This window comes from Triturus cristatus, chromosome 8 (assembly GCF_964204655.1).
Source record: "Triturus cristatus chromosome 8, aTriCri1.1, whole genome shotgun sequence".
NCBI classification, from domain to species: domain Eukaryota; kingdom Metazoa; phylum Chordata; class Amphibia; order Caudata; family Salamandridae; genus Triturus; species Triturus cristatus.
The window spans coordinates 307,843,503-307,861,523 of NC_140591.1; positions in this window are offsets into that span (position 1 = coordinate 307,843,503).

Below are 18,021 nucleotides of genomic sequence, written 5' to 3' on the forward strand. Positions count from 1 at the left end.
GCGAGCTGGACAAAGGATTGGGGGTGTAACCACCCCCCTTCCTGGTCCCACCCATAGGGAGGGACCTAGCAGTTAGTCCGGCCCCTAGAATCCGAATAAAGGTAGGAGCTGTGTCCTAAGACTTCAGACATCCTGGAATCAACTTAACACTAAGAAGAAGACGGGAACTTCGACGCTCTGCTGCACAGAGGACTGAAGCCAATCTCCCCTGTGGTCAGGGAGTGACCACCTTGCTAACGCAAGCACCATCCAGCGAATCAACGTCTGCTTTGCCGCCGCCTCCCGCCGGAGCCCGAGCCCAGAGACTGACAAGACCTGGACCTCCAGACCTCTCACCGCCCGATCCACAGTCCCTGAGAAGAGGAGACCCGTGGAGGCACCGAGACACGTGGAGCCAGCCATCTTGGATCGACTACGACAAGCTGACAAGTGCAACAACCGAGGCTCCCTCCAAGTTGTGCTTTGGGATCTGAGAAGCCCAACTCTCGAGCAGCATTTGCACCAAAGGTGAGCCCTCCAGCATCTCCACGATCTGCGTGGGGCCCTTCTGCATTTTGCCACTCGACGCGCCTAACCGGTTGCTGGCCCGCTGGCTAATGGCCATCTTGGCGACGAACTCTACGAAAAACACCGCTGGTCTGGTTGCTCCAGACTGGCCCTTGCTCCTCTCCAAAGGAGCAATCCCTCTGACCTTGCTGGTCAGAACCAACAGCTGATTTCCGAATCCTCCTACAATTGCTTTTGCCAAGGCTTGTTTGCTTCGACCAAGTCGCCGACACCGCCGACAGCGAGAGCCTGCGTGGGACAGCTCGTGAGCCGACTCCTGGACGTCGTCGACTTTCAGGGACCACGTGGCTGCGGAGACAAGCTACCCCTCATCACCTGTTTGCACCCGACATCGCCTGGTACCTACCTGGTGCCACGCCGGTCACTGGCTAGTGACTGTGAACACTGTCCCCTCTGCTTTCAGGTCTTCTGCAACTCCGATCCACCCTTGGATCCACCGCATCTCTCCCGGACCGACCGCCTGCAGCATCTTTGTCCCAGGCTCAACGGAACAGATAGAAGAAACCCGACGCACTTTGAGGCCTATGCACCCGCTTCCTGTGGGTGAGGTAAAGCTGGTACTCCGGTGCCCAAGTGTAGTAATACATCTCTAGTGCCTGTGTTCCAAATCTTAAGTTCCTAGTTAACCCGGAAGATCTCCTTTGCAGTAACTTTGTACTTTTTACGCACCCATTGAAACCTATGGGAGCACGCGTGTGACTATTTGCTCTGCACACGCCCCTCGTGGACCTCCTGGTCACTAACTGACGTTAGCTCCTTGTAGGCCCAGCGATTCTAGAGGCCCTAGGCCTTTTCCCTTTCCTGTTCGTGGTACTTATACCACTATTTTAGTATATGGTTCGAGTGGCCACCAGGGCCTATCCATATAAAGTGCAACTTCTGTGTATTCTGTGATAATCTTGTTTGACGATTTGTGCTCCTGTGCTCATAAAGAGACTAGGGGTTACTTTGAGAAATAAATACATATATATTTTGAATATATATCTGTGTGGTGTCCTTTCATTGGTATAAAAGGGGGTTGCATTTGGTAAAACAGCTGGCTTAACACGCATCACGAGTTTAGCCTCAAAGACTGCTTAGCCTACGCTACCACTAGGGCAGCTAGTCCGAAAAGGTTGACTTACAACCACACCATAAGGGTTGCTTGGCATGGTACAAGGTGATCACTTTAACTAGTGAGCATCATATACCAGGCCAACTTCTCACATTGGTGAGCAGCGGTTGGATTTGAGCTTGCTGTGTTTTACCATTGTAATCTCTTGGTTACCAATTGAAAGATCACATAGGTACCTATAGGTACATATAAAACAAGATTAGATATACTTAAGTTCTACTGAACTTAGTTGTTGTAGAGCAAAGGGAGTAGCACACCCTGACTACAACTACTAGATAGGTTTAGTAGGTAAACCCAAGTGTAGGTAGATTGCAACACATCCACCCACACTTAAGAGCAATGGCCGGGGCAGAGGGGTCCACTGTACCCATCTCTGTTGAGAGTGACCCCCAGAGGGCACCATCCAGCTTTGCTACCCTTAATCAGAATGAGCTCAGGCATTTGGCAACTCTTAGAGGCCTTAAACAGCCCAAGAACCCAAACTCTGCTGAGCTCAGAGAGCTCTTACAGAATGATGAGAATCAGAGAGCACTCAAGAAAGCTTCCCAGTTAGCCCCCTTAGGGTCAGGAACAGGAGGCCCCCCTTCTGAAGATGCTACAGAGGTACCCAGTTCCAATAGCTATCCCTTAGATGAGAATCATACTACAGGGGAGGAAAGTGGTGAGGATACAGAAAGTAGTGATGATGAAGGGAGAACTAGCCCAGTGCCAAGTATTATACTTGGCCCAGCTAACCTAAGGCTATTGGGGACTGACAATGGGTTTACCCCATTGGATCTCCCCAGTGGACTTAACACAGGGCTTGGGAGGCAAAGGAATCGCTCAGGTGACTCCAATGCTTCCCATGGCTCTAGAGGCTCTCAAGGTCACTCCAGGAAAAGGATGACCACCCCTCAGAGGAGGGAACATGAGGCCAGAATGCAGGAAGCCCAGCTGAGGATCAGGAAGCAGGAGCTAGAAGTAGCCCTGATGGAAGAAAAACTGAGGAAGGCTAGGCAACCTAGAGAGAGTGGGTCTATACCCACTGGTGGCAGCATTGTCCCTAAGGACAAAGATAGGGTCTTTGATAATAGGAACCTGTCTAAGGTTGTGCCCCCCTACAAAAGTGGGGATGACATCCACAAATGGATAACTGCTCTTGAGAGAGCCTGCAAAGTACAGCAGGTTCCTGAAGACCAGTGGGCAGCAATCCTCTGGCTCTCCTTTGAAGGAAGAGGCAGAGACAGACTCCTCACTGTTAGAGAAGAGGATGTCAGAAATTACAGAGTCCTGAAGAGTGTTCTGGTAGATGGGTTAGGCTTAACCACTGAACAGTACAGGTTAATGTTCAGAGACACCCAAAAGACACAGACTCAGGACTGGTCTGAATATGTTGAATGTGCCACTAAGGCTTTGGAGGGTTGGTTGCTGGGAAGTAAGGTATCTGATTATACAGGATTGTACAATTTGATGATGAGAGAACAGATTTTAAGTAACTGTCAAAACCAGCTCCTCCATCAACACCTGGTAGACTCTGATTTGACCTCTCCCCAAGAATTGGGAAAGAGGGCAGATAAATGGGTCAGGACCAGGATCAGGCCTAAGAATCAGGGTGGTGACCAAAAGAAAGATACCACCAAACCTCAAGAGAAGGGAGGGGATAAGGCAAAAGAGAAATCTTCCTCAGGGCCCCAAAACTCCACACAGGGTGGTGGGTCCCAAGCTCCCTCCTCTACCACAGGTAAAAAGCCTTACTGCCATGAGTGTAAAACTCCTGGGCATTGGAAAACTGACAGCAGTTGCCCAAGGGCTACAAACAAAACTGTTCCTCCAATTACTCCTGTCACACCACCTATTACTGTCAGCAGTAATCCCCCAGGTGGTGGGAGTGCCCCCAAAAATTTGGGTGGGTTTACTTGGGGAACACAGGGGGACCCTGGCTTAGCCAATTCCCCTGCAGCAGATACTCTTGTCTGTGATGGTGGCATGGGGTTTGCCAACTTCACTGCCTGTCCCAACACTTTGGGTAGGTACAGACAGGAGCCCTACATCAATGGTACAAAAGCTGAGGCCTACAGAGACACTGGAGCTAGCATCACAATGGTGGCCCATTGGCTAGTTCCCTCTGAGCAGCTTTTGCCTGGTTTCTCCTACCAGGTGACCAACATTGATGGCAAACAGAACAGTCATCCCATGGCAGAGGTATGTCTCAGCTGGGGAGGTGTCACTGGCCCTAAAAGGGTGGCAGTGTCCCCAACCTTGCCTGTAGACTGCTTACTGGGGAATGACTTAGAACTCTCAGCTTGGGCTGGAGTTGAACAAGACACCCATTCTAAAATGGTAGGCCTTTCACAAAAGGGTAGTGGGGTTGTGCCATTCACAACCCCTGTCCAAATAGATTTCCTCCCTGGAAAGGTTGGAAGGGCAGTGGTAGCCACAGCCCAGGCACAGACAGACTTCCCTGTAGAGACTGGCAGAGCTGTGACAGTCACAGCTCAAACACAAACTGAGTGCCCCCCTGAAAAGGTTGGCAAGGCTGTAATGGTCTCAGCCTATACTCAGACTGACATAGGTGTAGTGAAGCCTGAAACTATGGATCACTCCACACAAACAGAGAGTAGTGGGGAGGAAGAAAAGTCTCCCTCTCCCCAGACATTAGGAAAAAGTCAGCCTCCTCAGGGAGCTGACCTCACCCCTTGTGAAGGAACTGCCCCAGAGGTAGCCAGGCCTGGCCTGGCAGAGCCTCTGATGTCAGTGGCCCCTTCCAAGGTGGGACCCAGTCTGGTGCAGGTAGCCTGCCTCTCTCTACCCTGCCTCAGTCAGCCCAGGGCTGCAGAGGTCAGGGAGGCCAGTGGGCCCCAAGAGGGCCCCTGTCCACAAGAACCCCCCCATCAAAAGAATGAGGATTGCCTGGCTAGTAGCCCTAGTCAGTTGATGGGTAAAAACATTCCTGAGGGATCTCCTTTACAGGTAGTTAGGGACCTCCCCCAGAGGGATTCTGTTGGGTACAGGCAAACATGGGACCTTAGGGCCCCAGACCTGACCTGTCCCTCCAGTAAGCCCACAAAAGGGACCCAGCCTCCAGCTTTAGGTAGCCAGAGGCTGACCCTGAGAGCACAGTGCAACTCAGTTAAGGAAAGAAAGGCATCCATGGTGGAGGGGGATTGGAGGAAGGTGAGGCCTCACTTTGAGGACACTCACTTCAGTACTCCATCTCAACACCAGCCTTTTACTTTGCCAAGACACACCAAAGGTAGAGATTCCCTATGGTGGAGACCCTCTGATACCCTTAGGGTGAGGGATTGCTTAGTGGACCATGAGACAGGGGGTAACCATGCCAGTGCTGGTTCCTCCTTATATGGCCACTTGGGCAATATAGGCTTACCTGGTCAAGGTCAGCCTTATCTCCCTTCGTTTGGGGGGGGGTTGTGTAGGAAGGTGGATATCTGACTATGGTTACCCCCAAATTTTTGCCTAGTGTCTAGCTGGTTTTTCGACTTAGTTGGCCTGAGATCCTGCTATTCAGGATCTCAGCCTGGCTGTTCTCTCTTTAAAATGGACTCCATGTACCCTAGGTACATACCCAATTGGTTGGATCACCCTGTCAGCCCCTGTACCAGTGTACACTAGGTACCCAGGGCATTGGTGTACCCAAGGCCTGCCAGGGGCTGAAGCATGTATTATGCCACCCCAGGCTTGGCCTAACAATCTGACACAACTGGCTGATCACTCAGCTGGGGTAAGTTGGTGTAATCACCTCTTACTTAGGTGTAGTATACCTATACCTAACCTTACATGGGACACCTGGTAACCTATAAGCCACTCCTATGGCAGGCCTTAACAATCCTGAAGGCAGAGTGCTTGGTTCCATGTGAGATGGTGCTCTGGCATGAGCTGAGCCTGTCTGCAGTGGTCGGAACAACTTCCTTCTACTGTTTCCAGATATCGTCATACCATATACTCTTAAGTGCATTATGAACCTCGCGGTTAAATGCTATCTTTGGTTTGGCTTTATCAAAACATGTCGAGTAAGGTGTCATACGAATTGGAATACTAACCCCTCGCCAATTCTGGCGACGGGGTTAGCATTCCACCCTTCTAGAGGGACACGACATGTACAGTACCTGAAACCCGGGTAAAATCAGACATAGCCTCAGCTCCACAAAATGGATGCTGCCACCACAGACACAAGTCTGCCCTCCTGCTGCTGGGAGTCCTTCCAGCTTGGGAGGTGTGGACAAAGGGTTTCCTGCCAGGGGAGGTGCGTGCACCACCCCAGACAGGATTTTGTGTATTGGTCAGGTAGGGCTTGAAAGAAATCAGACATGCCTGTGGCTCACAAGGAGCCTCGGTGCATATGCCAGTTCAAACCGGTCCTGGGGCACACCAGTCCCGGGCCTGGGGCGAGCTGGACAAAGGATTGGGGGTGTAACCACCCCCCTTCCTGGTCCCACCCATAGGGAGGGACCTAGCAGGTAGTCCGGCCCCTAGAATCCGAATAAAGGTAGGAGCTGTGTCCTAAGACTTCAGACATCCTGGAATCAACTTAACACTAAGAAGAAGACGGGAACTTCGACGCTCTGCTGCACAGAGGACTGAAGCCAATCTCCCCTGTGGTCAGGGAGTGACCACCTTGCTAACGCAAGCACCATCCAGCGAATCAACGTCTGCTTTGCCGCCGCCTCCCGCCGGAGCCCGAGCCCAGAGACTGACAAGACCTGGACCTCCAGACCTCTCACCGCCCGATCCACAGTCCCTGAGAAGAGGAGACCCGTGGAGGCACCGAGACACGTGGAGCCAGCCATCTTGGATCGACTACGACAAGCTGACAAGTGCAACAACCGAGGCTCCCTCCAAGTTGTGCTTTGGGATCTGAGAAGCCCAACTCTCGAGCAGCATTTGCACCAAAGGTGAGCCCTCCAGCATCTCCACGATCTGCGTGGGGCCCTTCTGCATTTTGCCACTCGACGCGCCTAACCGGTTGCTGGCCCGCTGGCTAGTGGCCATCTTGGCGACGAACTCTACGAAAAACACCGCTGGTCTGGTTGCTCCAGACTGGCCCTTGCTCCTCTCCAAAGGAGCAATCCCTCTGACCTTGCTGGTCAGAACCAACAGCTGATTTCCGAATCCTCCTACAATTGCTTTTGCCAAGGCTTGTTTGCTTCGACCAAGTCGCCGACACCGCCGACAGCGAGAGCCTGCGTGGGACAGCTCGTGAGCCGACTCCTGGACGTCGTCGACCTTCAGGGACCACGTGGCTGCGGAGACAAGCTACCCCTCATCACCTGTTTGCACCCGACATCGCCTGGTACCTACCTGGTGCCACGCCGGTCACTGGCTAGTGACTGTGAACACTGTCCCCTCTGCTTTCAGGTCTTCTGCAACTCCGATCCACCCTTGGATCCACCGCATCTCTCCCGGACCGACCGCCTGCAGCATCTTTGTCCCAGGCTCAACGGAACAGATAGAAGAAACCCGACGCACTTTGAGGCCTATGCACCCGCTTCCTGTGGGTGAGGTAAAGCTGGTACTCCGGTGCCCAAGTGTAGTAATACATCTCTAGTGCCTGTGTTCCAAATCTTAAGTTCCTAGTTAACCCGGAAGATCTCCTTTGCAGTAACTTTGTACTTTTTACGCACCCATTGAAACCTATGGGAGCACGCGTGTGACTATTTGCTCTGCACACGCCACTCGTGGACCTCCTGGTCACTAACTGACGTTAGCTCCTTGTAGGCCCAGCGATTCTAGAGGCCCTAGGCCTTTTCCCTTTCCTGTTCGTGGTACTTATACCACTATTTTAGTATATGGTTCGAGTGGCCACCAGGGCCTATCCATATAAAGTGCAACTTCTGTGTATTCTGTGATAATCTTGTTTGACGATTTGTGCTCCTGTGCTCATAAAGAGACTAGGGGTTACTTTGAGAAATAAATACATATATATTTTGAATATATATCTGTGTGGTGTCCTTTCATTGGTATAAAAGGGGGTTGCATTTGGTAAAACAGCTGGCTTAACACGCATCACGAGTTTAGCCTCAAAGACTGCTTAGCCTATGCTACCACTAGGGCAGCTAGTCCGAAAAGGTTGACTTACAACCACACCATAAGGGTTGCTTGGCATGGTACAAGGTGATCACTTTAACTAGTGAGCATCATATACCAGGCCAACTTCTCACACCCGGCATCAGTACCTCAGACCCGGTCCGGCGGGCAGTCTCCTCCCGCAGCCCCCCCCCGCCCTCCCGATCATGACCCCCAGACAAAGTGTCCAGCCAGTCCCCGGCCGTTTCAGGACGGTCAAAAAAGTGAGTGCGACCATCCACCTCCACCCGCAGCCTGGCCGGGAAGAGCATGGCGTATTTTAAGTTCATGCCTCGAAGCCGCCGCTTGACGCCCAGGAAACTCAGTCTCTGCTTCTGGACCGCTTGGGTGAAGTCAGGATAAAAGTTCACCTCCATGTTCTCCAGCTTAATCGGCCCTTGCAGTCTGGAAGCTTGCAAAATCGCATCCCTGTCCCGAAAGTTAAAGATACGAGGCAATAAGAGGCCGCGGAGGGGCTCCAACCTACGGTCTGCCCCCGGGAACTCTATGGGCCCTCTCCACGGCAAAGAATTTACTCAGTCCTCGAGGCTGGAGATGGGTAGTGATCAGGTCCTCCACAAAGAGATCCGCCGCCGACTCCTCCCGTCCCTCGGGCACTCCGATGATGCGGATATTATTCCTCCGGGCCCGGCTCTCGGAGTCCTCCAGGCGCCGATCCATGAGCGCACTCGCCTGATGGAGCCGGTGCACCTCCGTTTGAAGGGCCGCCACCTCAGTCGTGAGGCCCGACGCGGTGTGGGCCAAAGAATCGACCCGGTCGTTAGTCTTGGAGAGATCAGCTCTCACAAGGTTGACATCAATGAGGACCGCGTCGATTTTGTGCGCTAAAGTGTCGAACTGCTGGCCCACCGAGGCCTTCATTTCAGCAATGGCGCTCATGACGTCTTGCAGAGACAGATCCGTGGGCAAATCCGGGGCATCCGGGGGGCACTCAGAGGACTTGTGCGATCCGCCGGGAGACCCCTTCGGGAGGGTGTAGCGGTCCACGATGTTGGCCTGATGTGCGGCGCCACGCCGGGTTGACTTGGCCTTTAACCGATCCCCATCCTGCTTCGTGGCCATCGTCGCGGGTCTCACACCCGCACCAGCCACGCAGTGGAGAGCAAGCAATCAAGGCCACGAGCTCCGGGGGGCCACCCCAGGACGGCAGAGCGGGCCGCAGCAGGCAGGCAGGCAGGGTCTCCCAGCGAGGCCACCCCAACACAAAGAGCGCCGTGATCCCACTTGCGAAAACGGCAAGGGGGCGCGAAAGTGAAAGTGAAAGTGTGGGGTACGCGACTCGCCAGGCCCAGCCCGCCGTTGTTGTTCACTTTGCCACTGGGTCGCCCCCAAACGCGAATCCGGGGTCAGGAGAGAAGTAGGCCGCAAACTTCAATCGGTGCTCACTCCGGCACCCGAGGTCCGATTCGAAAACGGGAAACGGGTACCACCTCGGCTCAGGCTCACCGACACAGTCCCCTCAACCGATGCAGGATGAAGACAGGATAAACGTAGGAGGTTGCGGAGGTCCTCGGGAGCCTCGCACCTACGCGGCCATCTTGGTTGCGTGCTAGGCTCCTCCCCCCCAGTGAGCATTCTTTAATAGAAAACCCATTCAAAGATTGGTGGCCATGTGTGCACATTTGCAAGCTGGTCCAAATAGGCATTGACAAAGCCAATAACTTGGCTATTTGAAGTGTGACTAATTGGCTTCACAATGTCATGTATGGCTGTTGCTGTATCATGTACAGTTGTGTATAAGTTCAGAAGGGGGTCACGTGTTCTGTATTTGAGCTATCTGTCTTCAGCTCATGCGCCAGCTCGTTGGGGCCCGATTCACAAAGCTATTCACACATATACGTATGACTTCCAAATGCAGTTATCCATTTTTGAAAGTCCAAAATAACTTTTGTAATTCACTGAAATCAATTTCACATTTTTTAAAGATTTACTCACAGTGAGGTTTCCATGTGAGTTATTTCCTCATGTGGGTGGGAGATGGGAGCATTTATTCAATGAAAGCTTTTAAACACCTGAAACGTACATGCTTGTGGGTGTTCACAAACCATATTCTGACCACTTGCCCCTTGACTGAAGTTTGAGATTTAGTCCTGTCCATTGCAGCAACACATTCGTTTCCATGGTAGAACAAACAAGCATTTGCAATGCAATAGGTCTCGCATTATAAAAGTGTGAGCAGTTGGCATTGTTAATAATAATGCAACACTAGCTATTGGCATTGTAAATGATAATGCCATTTATTTATGTGTTTGTTTTATAAAATAGATTAAAAAGGCATTGTCATGAACAATGTCAATAGCTGAAACTTTTGCAAATGCGAGACCTATTGCATTGCAAATGCTTGTTTCAGTACAGCAGGCTTTTTAAAAAGTTTTAGTCACTACTCAAAATGAAATCCATTTTATCAGCATTGCCAGTGCTCCTTTATGTTTAATGCCCTAAATGAAACACAATGTTCTAAGCAGATTGCTAAACAGCATCTCCAGCCCCGATCACAATGTCTCACTTCATGTTGGACAGTGGGCATCCTGTTTTTATGCAGTGCCAAGACGGGGTGAACTAATGCACAGACTGAGGTCTGTCAGCCTCCGAGGCTCAAAGCATTCCTTGCAACAGTCCGCTGTGTCAAGGTATTGCCATGTGTACAGCACACACTCCGCTACAACAAGGGGTTTCAAAGTTGGGGGTGACTTCACAAACTTTCCCAAGGTGTTCATCGTGTTTGGTGACAGCGTATTTATGCTGACAGCCAGAAAACGGTTTGTGGTTGTGTGTGTGGCTGTGTGTGGGTGTTGTGATTGTGTGTGTAGTAGTGTGTGTGTTGTGGTTGCGTGTGTAGTTGTGGTTGTGTGTGTGGATGTGTGTTTCTGTTATTGTGTGTGCTTGTGTGTGGTTGTGTGTGTGGTTCTGTGTTATTGTGGTTGTGTTTGTGTGTGTGGTTGTGTGTGGGTGTGGTTGGGTGTGTGTGGTTGTGGTCGTGTGTGGTTGTGTGGTTGTGGTTGTGTTTGTGGTTTTGTGTTTGTGGTTGTGTGTGTGGTTGTGTGTTTGTGTTATTGTGTGTGTGTGGTTGTGTGTTTGTGTTATTGTGGTTGTGTGTGTTTGTGGTTGTGTGTGGTTGTGTGTGTGTGGTTGTGTGTGTGTGTGTGTGTGGTGGTGTGTGTGTGTGTGTGTGGTTGTGGTTGGTTGTGTGTTGTGGTTGGGTGTGTGTTGTGGTTGGGTGTGTGTTTGTGTGATTATGTGTGTGTTATTGTGTGTGTGGTTTTGTGTGTGTGGCTGTGGGGTTTGTGTGTGGTGGTGTGTGTGTGTGTGTGGTTGTGTGTGTTTGTAAGTGGTTGTGTTTGTGGTTTTGTGTGTGGTTCTGTGTGTGTGTGTGGTTGTGTGCTGTTGTGGTTGTGTGTGTAGTTGTGGTGGTGTGTGGTTGTGTGTTTGTGTTATTGTGTGTGTGTGTGCTTGTGGTTGTGTGTGTGGGTGTGGGGGGGTGGGTTGTGGTTGTGTGTGTTGTGGTTGTGTGTTATTGTGTGTGTGGTTATGTGTTTGTGTTATTGTGTGTGTGGTTGTGTGGTGGGGTTTGTGTGTGTGTATGGTTTTGTGTGTGTGGTTGTGTGGTGGGGTTTGTGTGTGTGTATGGTTTTGTGTGTGTGTTTGTGGGTGTGTGGTTGTGGGGTTTGTGTGTGGTTGTGGGGTTTGTGTGTGGTTGTGTGTGGTTGTGGGGTTTGTGTGTGGTTGTGGGTGGTTGTGGTTGTGTGTGTGAGTGGTTGTGGTTGTGGGTGGTTGTGGTTGTGTGTGTGAGTGGTGTGTGTGTGTGTGTGGTTGTGTGGTTGTGTGTGGTTGTGTGGTTGTGTGTGTGTGTGGTTGTGTGTGTGTGTGTGTGGTTGTGTGTGTGTGTGGTTGTGTGTGTGGTTGGTTGTGTGTTGTGGTTGTGTGTGGTTGTGTTTGTGTTATTGTGTGTGTGGTTATGTGTTTGTGTTATTGTGTGTGTGTGGTTGTGTGGTGGGGTGTGTGTGTGGTTGTATGTGTGTGATTGTGTGTGTGTGTGGTTGTGTGTGTGGTTGTGGTTGTATGTGGTTGTGTTTGTGGTTTTGTGTGTGTTTGTGGTTTTGTGTGTGGTTCTCTGTGTGTGTGGTTGTGTGTTGTGGTTGTGTGTGTGTGTGTGTGTGTGGGGTGTGTGTGTGTGGTTGTGTGTGTGTGTGGTTGTGTGTGTGTGCGTGCAATCCTAATCAAAACACAATGGCACAGACTTTAGTTTCATTAGACCTGAGGAACCGTACATAAGAGATGAAGAATTGTTATCGGTAACGGACCCACTAGGCCTCCAGTCAAGTAATAGTGGTCATGAACGTTATAAATTAAAAACAACGAAACGGAAAAATTAACAATCTCATCACTCACCCACTTGAGGGTCTCAGAAGGAGCCTAGATCCCGCTTGGACTCAGAATCTCTCAGGTGCAACAAAGCCCCTTTGGTACAGAAAGATAGGGTGGATAACCCTGGCTCAGTGGTTAACAACGAAAAGTCCACCTTTGACACACCAGTCATGAACTTACAGATACAGAACTGGTGGTCGGTCATTGACACCACACTAACAACCATGGGCTAGGTGGCAATGGTGCATGCTGACTAAATGGACTCTCAGATTGTAATATTACAGTCCCTGGCAAAGAACGTGAAGAAGATAGAATCGCGACTGGATAATCTAAATTCTTTCATAATGAACACCCAGTTACAGACTGACAAGGAGCGGTGTTATTGCTCAGTTCTCCTCGAAAAAATCTCTGCATTCCCTGAAATAAATGTCGAATCTTCTCACAGAATATAAAGTAACATACATCATAACAGCAATGAAAGGCCCCTTCCCCGTTCCTCATCAAAAAGTTGACCAAATACGGTTTTTGGTGTCAGTTCCCCCGGGGCACAAGCAGGCATCCACTTCTGTCAGGACAGCTGATCGGAGCAAAAAAGACAGAAGTGGATGCCTGCTTGTACCCTGGGGGGACTGACCAAAAAAAAAAACACACAAAGGGAAACAAGGGATATCCAAGGATAAATATGAAGGAATCGCCAAATGGGTGGTGACGCGGATGTCAAAAACCACGCACAATAATGGAGGTGGACAAAGAGGGTGAGAGCCGTTCTCCGTCTGAAGCAGACCGCTCTGATGCTGGAGAGGACGAAGCGCATGAGCCCCGCAGACACTGCGCAGACTCCGCGTACATTTTAAGAATGGAAGGCATAGACGAGAAAGCGGATGAAGGAAGGATGAAAAAAGTAAGGAAGGTTGTAAAGAAGGAAGGGAGGAGAGCAAAGGATATACGGTGAAGGCAGATTAAAAGGAGAGGAAGGTAGAGGAGAAAGGGTAGGAAAGTAAGAAGCAACAAGTGGCGTTGAAGGTGAATCAATGAAAACAGTGGGTGTGCCGGCAGAGGAGGCTGGGTCTGCGCAGCAAAGCCGCGAAAGTGAAAGTGATCGTGATCGCGATCAAAGCGGACGAGAAAGTGAAAGTAAGCAGTGCAAGCGCGCGCCCGCGCACATGCACTGTAGCTCTAGGCTGGCCTGGTAGCACTTTTTGAAGCCCATATACAAAATGTCTCTTCGAGCCTTTGGCTCGCGAGACCTAAAAAGAGGGAACACTCCCTAACCCCCAATATTAGTAAAGGTGTAGGGAAAAGGTGGATTATCAAAGGAATGTTTTCTCCTTGGAAAAACACCACAACACTTTTAGTGACTGCGTTGGTACTTTTGTTTGTGGGTTCCAGATTTGGTAATCTGCACCCAAGATCAGAATCAGAAAATGTAAAGCCCTAAGAATTCTTCCAGAGTATTTTCACTGTGAGCGTCTTGATTTGATGGAAAAGCGGTGCTTGGCCCCTTTCAGGCACAGCGGCATTGTGATACGAGCACTTGGTTTTCACAAACCCACATTTGCACTAGTGTAATTGTAATCTACCCTGACAAAATTATATAGAAATACATTGAAAGAGGAAAAAACGAGGAGAAATAAAAGTATTCTCCTCATTGTGCCTCCTCACGCCTCTCCTGGGGAGGTGTTGGGTTCTGATGTATTCCCAGGTTTACGAAACGTAGCTCTGGGAATGCGGCAGATGCCATGGGTTCTGCGTGGAAATACCGACAGCAGCACCCATGGCACACCCCTTTCATGCAAAGCGATGTGTGAAAGGGGGCTGTATTTATGAGGCCATGAAAAGCCACGCAAAGGTGGCTTTACGAGGCCTTGTAAATATGGAGCCGTGTGCCGCCGCTACGTCAAACAAAGTGATGCACTGGCAGCGCAAGGGTCTTGTAAATATGCCCCAAAGAGATTCAACAAGTGCATAGCTGCTGCCGTTATATCTCTCACCGCTGCTTGCAGAACACACGCATTATGGGGAGGTATTTTACAACGTCTCTTTGCTGTTTTCCAGAAACAGCACGAATTGTACAATCTAAGCTGGTCGTTTATGTTTTTTCTCTGTGTGTTGTACAGAACATTGAGAGACGTAAAAACACAATGCCACTTTAAAGCGGTACTTTGTGCTTTCGGTGCGTCTGTCTGCTATTTATACATATTTTCAAGGCTCTGAATTGCTCCTATATGCTGTCCTTGGTGTCAAGTGTGCTTTAAATCATTCGGTTCCCTTTGAAGCGTCGCTCTCGAGTTCAGTGCTGCTATCTGCTGGACTTGTAACCTCCCACTCGGAGATAAAAGGAGCCGTCACTGATATATTTGGAGGCACGCAGTTTCTTCAAAAATAATTTGAACAACAAAGCTGTTTTTAAATGATACTGTGTGGGCTCTAATAATGTAACTTAACCCATGGTGTCAAAACAGCTGCCACACAGACTGTTCTGGCAGCTCGGATGCTCCGTCTAGTGTGTCAGCTTTGATTTTCGTGATTGCTTCTGCAGTGACTCAGCAGCGGGTGAGGGCTGCCTGACAGGATCTGCAGAGACGTGTCTGGAGGATGCTGGCAATGTTTGCCGGTGCTCTTAAAGGCAGGCAGGTACATTGGCTCAGTCGAAGGATTTCTGCATTACTCGTAGAAGAACTCAAACAGAAGAGAGAATCAGCATAAAAGGGATTTACTGAAGAGGATGACCATTGGCACATGGTTAGGTTACAAAACATTGTGTTCTTTTATTTATTTTTTGCAATTGTATATAGCGCGAACTCAACCCCACGTTATTGGAGCGCTTTACATGAGCACGAATCACATTACAGAAGGACACATTCATTCTTGTATTTTTTTAGGCACGGGAGATTAAGTAATCTGGCTAGAATCACAGGTTGTTGAGCCGACGCGGAGACTCGAACCTGGTTCCCAGTTCCCAAGTCGGCTGCTCTGGCCGTTACCTCCCTTCCTCTCCCTTTTAAATGCATGTACATCAACATTTCATGGGCTGCATTAAAACTTTAGGGTATAGAAACCACAGTAAGATGAAAGAAACATTGTAGTGAGACCAACTGCAGCACCCACACATTTGTCACTTTTTAAGTCTTGCCTATAGACTGTTGACTGTCAGTTGTCGAAGAACTATTGTCATTCGGTGAGCCCCATGCTCATGATTGGATGTCTTTCTTGTCTATCTCAGTTTGATGGTTCCGATTCAATAGCTTTCTTACCTGTTTTGGACCGCCCATGGAGAACAGCTTCATTACCATTGTCTTGACTGGAAGAGTTGTTTCCTTTTCTTTCTGCCATCAGTGAACTATTATTTAATTTGTGTTTTAGCATTCAATGGTCATTAGAAAAAAGGGGGCAACCCAGTAACCCAGGGACCTTGGGCCGGACACCTATTATCAAAAAGGTGGTCTCTATGGGGAAAGTGTCGCCTTGTGCTTCCACTGCAATATCAACGTAAATACATTTTTCATACAGATTTATCTCAATTATGCTATAAGTGCATTTATTTACTCAAATTATATGCATAAATGGCACACATTTCATATTTTTTCTCTTTCCACATAGAATTTTTGTCAACGATTTGACCCCTTAGTGCAATTAATTAGAACGGCAGTCATCATCAGGACAAAATAAGAATTGGAGACAGCAGGAAATCTGGGCAAAAGGACCCACAACCATAGATATGTCACAAGCAGTCTGATGGAAAATCTCAGCAAACTGCACAAGAGTAACATAGGACTTGTCCTTATTCCGGAAGCGAAGGGAACGCACAAACATCACATATCCATGGAATGGGCGCAAATCCTATTCCAGTTTAACCAGCAAACCACGCAGGCAGAACCAGCAGAGGCCCCCCATGCCTAATTAACATCCACCACACCAGTAACACCAGCTGACAGATGTATTGAGGTAGAACATTTGCGTATTGCAGACACTCCCTCACTGCCCACACCATAGGGCGTAGCCCAAGAATCCGGCAGAGAAAATAGCCAAAATAACCCCCCCACACCCTCTGCATCAATTGCCGCCTGCCGCCAGAATAGCTTCGCACACCAACACAGAGGCCCTACTCACCCCTCTCCTGTCTGCACACATACCATTCCTCCCCACTGATCCCACACCCATACCCCAGTTCAGTATCCAGTTGCTCAGATAACACCGGCAACGGACAGGGACTGTAGACCACCCACAATAGAAGAAGGCTCAAAAGCCCCAATAAGAACCATGGGTAGACGTAGCTCCGTCATCAAGATCTGAGTAGTATCCATATCCCAGGACACATAAGTCTAACATAGATAACTTCAACATATGTATAATGCTGGGATTGGATTGACATATTATGATAGCTACGAGAGAAGGCAATTATAAATGTACCTTTGAATGCCTAAACTATCTTTGTCTACCCATGTATGTAACTTGAGCTTGGAACCATTTATTATGCTTTACTGTACCTAAAGTGTTAAAACTCAATAAAAAAATCTAAACAAAAAAAAAGGACTTGGCCTTTTCCTTGTCTGCATGGGTCACGCTCGTGTCCTGAAAGGAGGCTCAGAAATGGAAGTTCATATGGTACCAACATCCCCTTGTAGTCACAGACTTCAGGGTCCCTTGTAGTCACAGGAGAAGACCTCTATGTGTAATAAAATATAGTTCTATGCTCAATGTATGTAGGGTCAGCAGACTCCAAAAGAATTTGCAGTGATTCAGTCTATCTTGGTAGTCGCATCATGAGTGTGGGACATGAATATGGCCTTCAAGGAAGATTTTGTGGAGAAAAGACTCATATAATGGTGCTGTTTAAGTTGCATTTAAAGTAACACGCTTTCCCAGAATTAAGTAGCTACTCGACAGAGAGACAATCAGAACGGGGGCGCGCCGGCAGCATCAGGGTCATAATTGTGCATTCAATGGGAACGCAAGACTTTTCTTGGCCTCACACCAGTCCTCGTACTTCTATTGCCACCTACAATTCCCCTGCTCATCATTTGCTCCTTCTCCCCGCCTGTACATCTCCTCCTCATCAAGTAAAAAAATAATTGCTTTGACAAGGACCAGCAGCTGTACATTACTACTGGACCACTGGCTTCTCCACTCGCCTGTTACTCTACCATACCCTCTCACTGTCCTGTGTCCAGGCTGCATTGATTTAAAAAAAAAAAAAAGTAATAATTATTTTAAGGGCCTGGCAGCTGCACACTGCTACTAAGCGACTTGTCTCTCTGTATTTGCAAGCATCCACATGCATAATTTATTTTTTAATTTGCTATACCAATGTGGCTGCCCACTATATAGTACTAGTAAAGTATAACAGAAAAAACTATTACATGATAGCTGTTGTGCGTCAGCACTGACTAGATACTATTTGTTTTTGCAACCAAAATGAAAAGATTAACTCTAACTTTACCACGTGATATTTGCAAATTACACAGCTACATCAGTAGCAATGGGAACTCGGTGGCAGCATATGCCTATTTTGCTAAGGTCTGGGAATCACTTTAATTAGGATAGAGGATGAAATTATACATTTATTCCATAGCAAAATTTGGTTATTTTGTTTTTGCTCCTTTACTCCTCCTACTTGTAGCTTTTCTCTCCTATGGACGCTCAGCACATATTGATGGTTAGGACGGTGGACTGGGTCAAGCCCATGTCCAAATCCTTTAGGGATGATTGCATTGTTAACTTCAGGGTCCCTTCATTGTTCACAATCTCCTTAGTAGCTGCAAACACCAAAATGGGGCTGGTTTAAATATCGCCCTCCTGCCACCATTTTTTTTATCGCCACTAGAAGGGTAGATATGGATTTGTCCCACAGCATGCTGTCGTGTAGTTCCTATAAATCTATATAAGATCTGCGT